Source organism: Haemaphysalis longicornis, unplaced genomic scaffold, assembly GCF_048455015.1.
Source record: "Haemaphysalis longicornis isolate Haplotype H1 unplaced genomic scaffold, Haemaphysalis longicornis Haplotype H1 scaffold_13, whole genome shotgun sequence".
Taxonomy (NCBI): domain Eukaryota; kingdom Metazoa; phylum Arthropoda; class Arachnida; order Ixodida; family Ixodidae; genus Haemaphysalis; species Haemaphysalis longicornis.
Window position 1 is genome coordinate 95,074,525 of NW_027526233.1, and position 9,856 is coordinate 95,084,380.

The window sequence follows — 9,856 nt, forward strand, 5'->3', positions numbered from 1 at the left end:
GTGGTCGTTCAGGACCGGGGCACGACGCAGCGCGTGTGCCTGCCACGGGCCAGGACACTGGGGAATAGGACGCTGGTCAGGGGAGGCCTTGGCGTCAGGTAGATCCCTTTGAGCTTGGGTCCCCGAGACCCGATGAGCTCTCGATCTGCGCCTGGACGTCGCTCTCCTCGAACCGTCCTCTCGGAACCCTCCACTGGAATGGCCGTCCTTCCTTGTTCCCGTCTGGCCTCGTCACCCGTCACCACTCCGTTGTGGCCGGCTCTCATAGGCCACTCGCGTTCACCGTCATCGGCTCGTGTAGCCTGCCACTTCTTCTTTGTCGGCCCTGCCAAAACGAGGACAATCCCTTTACGGGCATGTGTCCGCGACGTCGTCGTCGTCGTCATCCCCGCCGACTGAGCGCTTCACCTCACATGTGTTCCCCCTTTAGAAAGTTTTTTCTTCCGTGAAAAAAAGCTGCACAAGGAGGTGAAGAATCACTGCTGGGTGGTCGGATGGGGTAGACGTAGTTGGCATCACGGTGAACACCATCCCGCACACGGTGAACACAATCACTCACATTCACTGACTGTCACGCACACTCGCGCACTACAAGTTCCACGTCAGTCACCACAACACTTCACGATTCGCAGTGTCATGCCACCATGCAATACTATTTGGCTATAGTACAACAACCACTCCTAAACTTTACACATCAGTGCAATAGAGACACATTTTCTACAAATATCTGGTCGGACCACTCTAATTCTATTCCCTTACAAGCAATGCATTAATAACACAATCTATATGTCTGAAGCAACCCTTTTCAAGCCAAGTCGATTCCGTGTTTTCAACCCGCTTCATTGACCTGAGGCTTCATCTTTACTTTTTTGCGCCTCTTCCACTCCGCACCCTTGGCGAGGCCATCAGTTTGGTTCTTAGAGCCAGCTGTGCTCACATCGGCAACGCGCTCAGGGCGAGAATCGCGGCTCAACGGTTCCGCCACAAACCATCGGCTTCCAGGTATATCCGCTTCTTTTCCCTTGCGGGCGATCTTTCGGGCCCGTTTGTGAGCTCGCCCCCAGAAGGACGCACCGGGTACTTTGCGACTTGCGCTATCTGGCTTGCGGCGCTTACCCTGGACCTTGATTTTTACTGCTCGCCCTCTGACTTTCTTCCGATCCAGTTTCACCATTCTCTTTTTTGCCTTATGCATGCCCGTTACTCTACGTTTCACTTTAGGCCTATCCTCATCAACAGGAACGCTCTTCGATCTTTTTGCTTTGCTGAGTTTTGCGTGCAAAGGACCGGTTGAAACCGTTTTCCCGGGGCATTGCTTTCGGCCTTTCAGGCGTTTTCGCATGTTTTTGCCGTAGCCTACTAGCCCCTGCGCGAACACCCTGTCCTTTTTTTGAGTGTCTGGGCCGCCGTCGAATACCTCATTGTGGGATTGCGTTTCCAGCTGGTTATCCAGCTCGGTGCACGGCTGCGCATGGTTGCTCTCACATGGCGCATTCCACTCATCTGCAGGCAGTGCATCTGCAACCGTGCCATGTTTGAGTAAGGGATCAGCTCGCGCTTCGCACGCGCCTTTCACTTCAGCGTTCAGCGCCTGACAATCTTTGTCTTCTTTATTTCTGGTGCACGCGGGCTCATTGCAGTTTGCGACCCTCGTGACGTCTCCGCCACGTGCCTCGGGTTCGTTGCTCTCTTTTTTCCATGTTTTCTCGAGGCTACATTCTGTCGGTAACATACAGCAAGATATCGCCTCCTTGCTGTTAGCTCGTTTAGGGCAAGACTTGACGTTATGACCTATTTGACAGCAATCCGAACAGTACGGTTGCTTTGGCCTCGACCGACAATCTGAGGCTTGGTGACCCAGCTTGTCACACAGAAAGCACCCAGGGGTTCTGGCTGGGTTCGTCATATTCCTCGCCTCCTTTGACAACCCAGCGTCCTGCGCTCCCTTAAAGCGCAGCAGGTTGATTTGATGCTGGGCCTCGAGGAAGTGATCGGCGGCCTGCGTCATTTCCGAGAGTTTCGTGCAGTCCCTTTCCCGTAGGAATACTGCTAACGCGCTGTGGCAGTTGGTCAGGAATCGCTCCGAGACAATTAACTCTCGTACTCCGTCATAGGTTTTAGGAGTACCTCCCATCTCCACCCAGCGGTCGAAGAAACTCTCTAGTCTCGTCGCATATTGCTTCGCCGTCTCACTGTCTTGTGGCTTGCTCTACCGGAACCTTTCCCTGTAGCCTTCAGCCGTGAAACGGAAACGTTGCAGTAGCGCCAGTTTAGTCTTGTCATAATCGACGGACTCGTCAGGAGACAGCCGTCCGAAGACCTTCAAAGCTTCTCCAGCTAGACACAGACTGAGCGCTGTGGCCCATTTCTCTTTCGGCCAACGCTGTCCGATCGCCACTTGTTCAAAACGCTTCAGATAAGCGTCCAAATCATCACGAGCTTCATTGAAGACGGGAATGAAGTTGTGCGGATTGACATTAAAGACAGGGCTGTCCGCAGAATGCGCGTCACCAGCAGTCTCCCCCGAGCCTCTACTCTCTCCAATTTCTGCCAACCTGAGTCTTAGCTGGAGGTTCTTTTCTTCCTGCTCGAGTCGCACTCGTGCAGCTTCGCGCTCCTGACGGCTAGCCTCTCGCTCTGCCGCCCTCTCATCTCGCGCCTTCGCTAGAGCATCGTCAACCCACGCACGCAAATCCGCCTCACGCAACCCAAGACGCTCCCCGGTGGCAACTAACTCCTGCACGTTCATCGTACGCTGATGCAGGGATAACTGTCGCACCGTAACCTCTCAATGCGCAAACGCCCTCGTCCTGCCGTGGACGCCAATTTTGTGGGGAGGGAAAGAAAACCCCCTCTGCAGGTTCTTGAGTAGGGTGTGTTCGGTGGCGAGTGGGGCTAGCCACAGTCGCCAGTTAATCAGACGAGGGCGCTTTTTGAGGTTACGAAGACAACATGTATTTTAGAACAAAGCACGATGCAGAGAGACGACCAGAGAGCTAACAAAAACCCAAAAAGAATAACTAGTCTACAAATGCGACATCAAGAAATCCAAAACACTAACTAATGTACAGAAAAGCCTATAAATCTGAACACCAGAAATGAGCAACAGAAAAGTTCATAAACAGTTCACCGTGACGTGGCGTAGTACTCGGGCGTCGGGGCGTCGCGTTGCGTTGCGCTGAGGGTCGTGTCGGAAGTATCGCGTGCTGGCCCGTTGCCGATGCAACTCCGTCGCAGCTCTTCCACGAACGGCACTTGCAGGAGCGGTCGTGGCCGGAACCTGGTCACCACCAGGCGCCACGTCAGGGAAGGCCGCGGGCAGCCGGCACCTGGTAGCCTCCGGTAGACGATCTCCAGGCCGTGGTCGTTCAGGACCGGGGCACGACGCAGCGCGTGTGCCTGCCACGGGCCAGGACACTGGGGAATAGGACGCTGGTCAGGGGAGGCCTTGGCGTCAGGTAGATCCCTTTGAGCTTGGGTCCCCGAGACCCGATGAGCTCTCGATCTGCGCCTGGACGTCGCTCTCCTGGAACCGTTCTCTCGGAACCCTCCACTGGAATGGCCGTCCTTCCTTGTTCCCGTCTGGCCTCGTCACCGCTCCGTTGTGGCCGGCTCTCATAGGCCACTCGCGTTCACCGTCATCGGCTCGTGTAGCCTGCCACTTCTTCTTTGTCGGCCCTGCCAAAACGAGGACAATCCCTTTACGGGCATGTGTCCGCGACGTCGTCGTCGTCGTCATCCCCGCCGACTGAGCGCTTCACCTCACACAGTTATAGACGCCTCCGACAGGTGGCGTCAAGAGCCCCGCCCGAGCACGGCGAGGTAAAGCTGCGGTGAAGCGGGGCCGGCGTTCGCGATTTTAGAGAGTTTTAGCTGACCGTTTTCGACGGTACGCTCCGGTATCGGCGGCCCGCTCAGCGTAACCGGAACCAATGCCGTTCGTGGCTTTGCGCGCCACGCATGCGCATTGGCGCTCCCGCTTGCTATCGGCGCGGAGCGGAGCGTGAAAAACGGTCAGCTAAAACTCCCTTATATCATCGCTTGGCGAGCGTTTACTGCGTACGTTCGCCTGCCCAGCCACCACATTTAACCAGACAATGGCAGCAGCTCCACTCCGCTCATGATGGAGAGGGTGCGGAGTACGGGGACTTGAAATGATACCCAAGTTGCGACCCGAGTGACATCCCATCTGCGCCCCGACCGTCATTCAATTTGAGCCGTGAGTTGCACCTTGATTATTCCCTAAATGAAACTGCAACTCACTGCTCAAATCAAAATTCGCTTGATTTTCGCTTGATGGTGGTGTGCGCACGGATGGACGCGGACCGACGCTGGGTGATCCTAAGATATTCCGTGCCATTACAGGCGAGGGAGTGAGCTGTTTGATTCTACGGTACTAACTCACTGTCGTAGCCCAACGAGTAAGACGACTGACACTAACTCTGTCTAGTCTACCAGACACAGGCTCAAATCCCGTCGGTGCCGGTGCCTGTGTGATTTTTTGCGATGGTAAATGCTATGCGCACGAACGCGGACGGACATTGTGCGGTCCTAAGGTACTACGCAACGAAACTTTCATCGCCATAGCAGTGTTCAACATACAACACTGAAGCGTTTCTTCGAGTGAGAGGATATGTTTCGTTCGATTTTCTCCTTCTTACAAGTCCAGTGAGCTTCCGAGACTGTGGAAAATAGTACGGGTGCCGATAATTATTTTAAAGGTGACCGCCCGTGCTTTTGCACGTACCACCCAATATTCAAGTGGACAGCTAAGGACACAAATATTTGCTTCTGCAATGATAAATTTTAGTGCGAAGGTGTTTGAAATGTTATTGTTGAATCTCATGCATACGTACCGGAACCCCCTTAAGTCAAAGCTGTACAAAGGGTAGAAACAGCTATTTCAATATTAATTAGAGTTCCAATGACCAAAAGTAAGCGTCTCCGCGGGATTCTGTTTTCGTGGGAAGCACGGCCAGCAGATGTGATTTGTTAAGCGAGAACCTTGACGCCAACAGCAGTTTCTTGACGCCCGAAGGTGTGTGAAGACTATGTTATAGTCCCAGGAAAGTTTCAGCGGGACACTGCCTACGAAAAGGGTGCTGCATAGTGGGCATTCTTGCTTTCGCCATTGGAAAGCTAGCCGCAGTACCAGCACATTGCAGAACTCAAAAGCTGCTTCGATGCTGGGACAGGTAACGCTTCTTTTACAGCGACGCTTCTACCTTTACCCCCAAGGGTTCGGTCGCGGCCGTTGGTGCCAACGGAAAACTTCCCGAACAAATAAACTACGTTATTAGCACTTCCAGGAATTGAACCTAGAACGAATAAAGAATCGAAGCGAGAGCTTATTATCTTACTGATGGAGCTTCGAGCCCACGCTGATACGAGACACAGATTGTGCAGTCAGCGAGCACGTCTGCGGGTTTACAACCTGAGTTTTCGCTCATGCCACGTGATAGCCTCACGCGACCTCACACGCCGCTGTGCGCTCCATCTACGGCACGTGTAGCGGTCGTACGCGTGCCTTGCGCATGCGCTATGAGTTATAAAAATTGTAAGAAGCTCACGCGAATGCATGACATCTCACTTCTCCATCTCTGCCGCCGATCTCGTCGCCTCTGTCGCGGTGGCAGAAACGAAGGAGAAGTGACATCTTCTAAAACCTGGTTTGAGCTTCTTGTTTTATAAAAAACGTGTTTTCCACTCCTGCACTTCACCAATGCGACTCAACCAAGCACCGTTCATGAATCATGCATTGGTTTCGTTGCCTCCCTCGCGGCGGCACAGAGGGAGGAGAAGTGAGATGTAGAGCCACGTGTGAAAATTGATGTCTCACGGGTAATCATTGGGTGATGTGGCATGGGTAATCGTTGGGGGTGTCGAGTACGGCTTCGCTATCCAACCACCTTCACAGGGTGGACTGGCGCTCATATTTTTACAATGTATTTTTAGGACACAGAACTCGCGGACTCAAGGCTAAGAACGCCTTTCGGGTCAAGAGGTGATGCTGTGGAGAGAAAATTGCCCTCATGTCTTGCCAGACGGCACTGTGTGATCCAACAACATTAACGGATCCACCAACCAGGGTTACTATGTGTTACGACTTCAGGATTTTTACACTTAATGACTGGCGTGCGAAAACCTTGCTGTGAAATAAATGGCCATACATTAGTTTTAACGTCATAATTTCAGACTCAGCGGCGTCAGCCAGTATCCGCATGTCTCTGAAGATCACACTCACTTAAACCGTAATTTTAGAATTATACGTAGGGCGTTCTGCCTAATGACATGCGTAGTTGTATAACTTAGTCAAATGCGCTTTATTGCAAATGAACTGAAATACTGAATGGTCCTCACGCTGCACGTAATGGTTCGGAGGGTAATAATTGAAAACTGGACGGGGAAGTAATGTGCAACGCTCCGGCAGATGCCCGACACTTCCTCCTGGCATCCAAGTAAAGTGATCATAGCTCGGAATGGCACATACTAACAGTGGGGTACGAGAAACGCTTTACAAACAGGAAGCTATGGCTTGGCAATGCGCGTTCGTAGAGGCACTGCTTTGGCAGGCACCGAGCAATCAATCAATGCATATTAAGATTTCCTGAAACTCAAGCCGTATAAACGTGGCGAGAAGAAATATTTGCCGGAATTTCGTATACATAGTGTCGATTCTTGCAAAGTCCTACACTCTGCGTACCACTTCACAAACGGGGTGAAGGGAAACGAATAAAAACACCGATATATGCATGTTGAGCACGATGTTCTGCATTGGGCGCAGTCGAACTGATCAATAAAAGTATTTTTACAACAATCGATCCAGTGTCAGTCAGATGAGTTTCCGAAATGTCTAGATACCATTCTCTTTGTCATTTTTGGCTCTTCGCGTGCTTCTTCGCGTGCATCTTAGGAGAAAAGTTCAACTAAGTCATTTTTAAATGCGAATGCATTTATTAGTCGGGGGTTGTCTTGCGTCCATCGAGCGGCGTGCGCCTGCATTCCTCCAGCGCGAGCGCACGTGAGCGCGCGCCTCGTAGTTCTGCCTTCGGCGTCGTCGTCGTCGTAAATGCGAATGCGTTTCTTAGTCGGGGGTTGTCGTGCTCCATCGGCGTGCGCCCGCAGGTGTTATCTCTCCGCGCTCAATGCCGAACGCATGCGCTTGAAGCGAGCTGTACTAGTTTGCTCGAAGCGGCAAGGACGGCGAGTACTGCGGTGTTAGTCTCATGTCTAACGTGTACGGGAACTTGATATCGCACGCCGTTGCCACGTCTCCCGTTCGAGACACGTCTCCGTACAAGGACTTGTACACCCTTGCCTACACCGGAGACGGAGTGTTTGTGGTGACCGTGTACCTCGCGCCCAACCTCGCTCGAGACGCCGTTGCCGCGCAGCTGGACGCGGCTATGGAAAGTGTGCGCGTGCACTCCAAATCCTCTGACCCCATAGTCTTGGTTGGCGACTTCAACGTTGACGTGCGCAAGAAGAGTGGCCAGTGGCTGGTCGAGTACATGCAGACCAGGCACTCTATGCATTGTCTCTCTGCCGGCTTCGACACGTGCCCTCTACCATTGACGGGAGTTGCATTGATCTGGTCTTTACGCGAAACTGTGGCGAGCGTATGCTTCTCAAAGACCCTTTGACCGTGCACTTTAGCGATCACAAGGCAGTGATTGTGGCCGTCAGGTACAACGATAACACAAACAGGTGCTGATGAATAAATGATTACGTTCACACTCTCGTCATTAATTACGCCATTACTCGCCACACACTCATCGGTGCACCCAATGCGTTCGCATTTCTGCACGATTCCCTTCGGGGAGGTGCGGGGGAATTTTTTTATGGACGTTACCAGGACATACTAAAGGAGATATACACACTTTCCTTAGCCCGATTGGATCCGTAAGAAAAAACCGCAACAGACTGATGAATAATTCCCTCGGAGAGAATAAACTATTTAAGTAAACCCAGGCAGCTAAAAGTAAAAAAAATGTGTAAAAACATTCAATGTCCTTGCAAAAAAAGAATGTAATTTTCCAAGCTCATCAAACGTTTTCAAGAAAATTGTGTTGTCGCGTTGATCTGTTTTTATTACTTACTAAAAATAAATACTGTAACATACAACTTGCAAAATAACATCCATTTTCGTAATGCAAAAATTGAACAAGATTTATTTTTGAGAGAAAGCATTTTAGTACCGCAAAGTTTTGTTCCCAAACTGTATAATCAGCCAGCGCTGCCTAGCCATAGATTGAATAGGAGTTTTCTTGTTCCGTCTGGTTATGTATTAAACTTACTTCAGGGATTTCCGGAATACGTATTGGAGGGAGATCCACAGATACTAATAACCTCGAATATGAGTGGAAATAATAAAAAAAATTGCGTGTAAGCACACTCCATGTTCCTTGTCAAGTTGTTTACACTACGTTTAGCCCAGGAGTCATCTAGATACCTTTTGGTGAATAAACTGAACTGAACTGAACTTAAAGCTAGTTTTGTATAGGTAATTGTTGAAATTGTTTTTTTTTTTCTGAAGGCTGCGACCGATAACTGCGCATCTGTCGGGCAACTGCGGTCCTTTTCAGGCAGATTAAACAAATGACAAGACTTTTACGATGCTGCTGATTTCGTACAAATCCACCAGTCGCTTAACGTATCCTCGGATGAGCTGTGATGTATGTCGGTAATTTAAAACATTTGGGCGTGACGTGACTAGTAGCACAATTTGTACTAGTTCTAAACGTCAAAAGTGCAAACAAAGCTTTATTCGCACTCTAAATATGTATGAAAGACTTTCACCAGAGTCCTTCAATGCTGAGAGCTAATACGGACAAATAGGCAAATACGATACAGTCAGCGGGGCAGCGACGACACTGCGTATGGTGTGCATACTAGTTGTGAACGCGCAGAAGAACACACATCTGAAGGCACTGGATAATGGTTTTGTCATTGCGCAAAGCAGTTTTTCCTGAAGGCTAAGGAATGATGTACGCACAGTGAACGTGCGGCGAGTCATTTACAGTCGCAGTTGGCTTACATGTTTTAAAGACAAATGTTAGCCCATACACCGTGACTTATAGTATAAAGACAGCAGTTAGAGATAAAAGAACGATCTCCCGACACACGTTGAAATACAATTTCTTTTATATAAGCTATGTATATCGGTGGGTAACTTCATGCAGAAAGCAAGAAAGATTTAGTACAGATAGTTGTGATAATTCGTAGTGCAATGAAGGCGCTGCTGACTAAACCTCCTCGCTAAAGAAAGCGCGCGAACAAAAATTTCAACATGGTATACATTTCAGTCTGGATAGATTGAAGTTTAAAATTGGCCGGTTTTTATTACATGCAGGTTTCCAGTTACCGCTCGCGTAATTGCAGTAAAAATGAAACAAAAATGATACGCATCTGTTACGGCGAACTCACCCTTCGTGGATTTCTTTCCCGATACAAAAATGCGTGATTTCCGCCTGCTGCTTTCCCACAAGCTTGGCCATTCAACGGCACTCCTAAGAAACAAGGTCGCTCACTCACGTACTCACCAACGCCACTTAGGTATCCCTTTTGCTTTTGACACTTCTGGGTGCCCTCACTCGTTTTAAGAACCAAGCGTATGCTGAAAGGACGCCGTTTTCCGAAGTTGGTGCTCTTCTCCGCACTAAAAATTGGGGCGGGGGTGCTAGCTAGGATCCGCTAGCGGGTGGCGATGCCCTCCTTTCTCGCCGGTGGAGACTGCATTTAAAATTGCAAGCTTGTCTTCGAAGGAGACAACTTTCAGTTTTGTGGGGCAGAGATCAATCACCGACGAACCGACATCACACAGAGCAATGAAGACGCGCGGCTATACACCGACAGG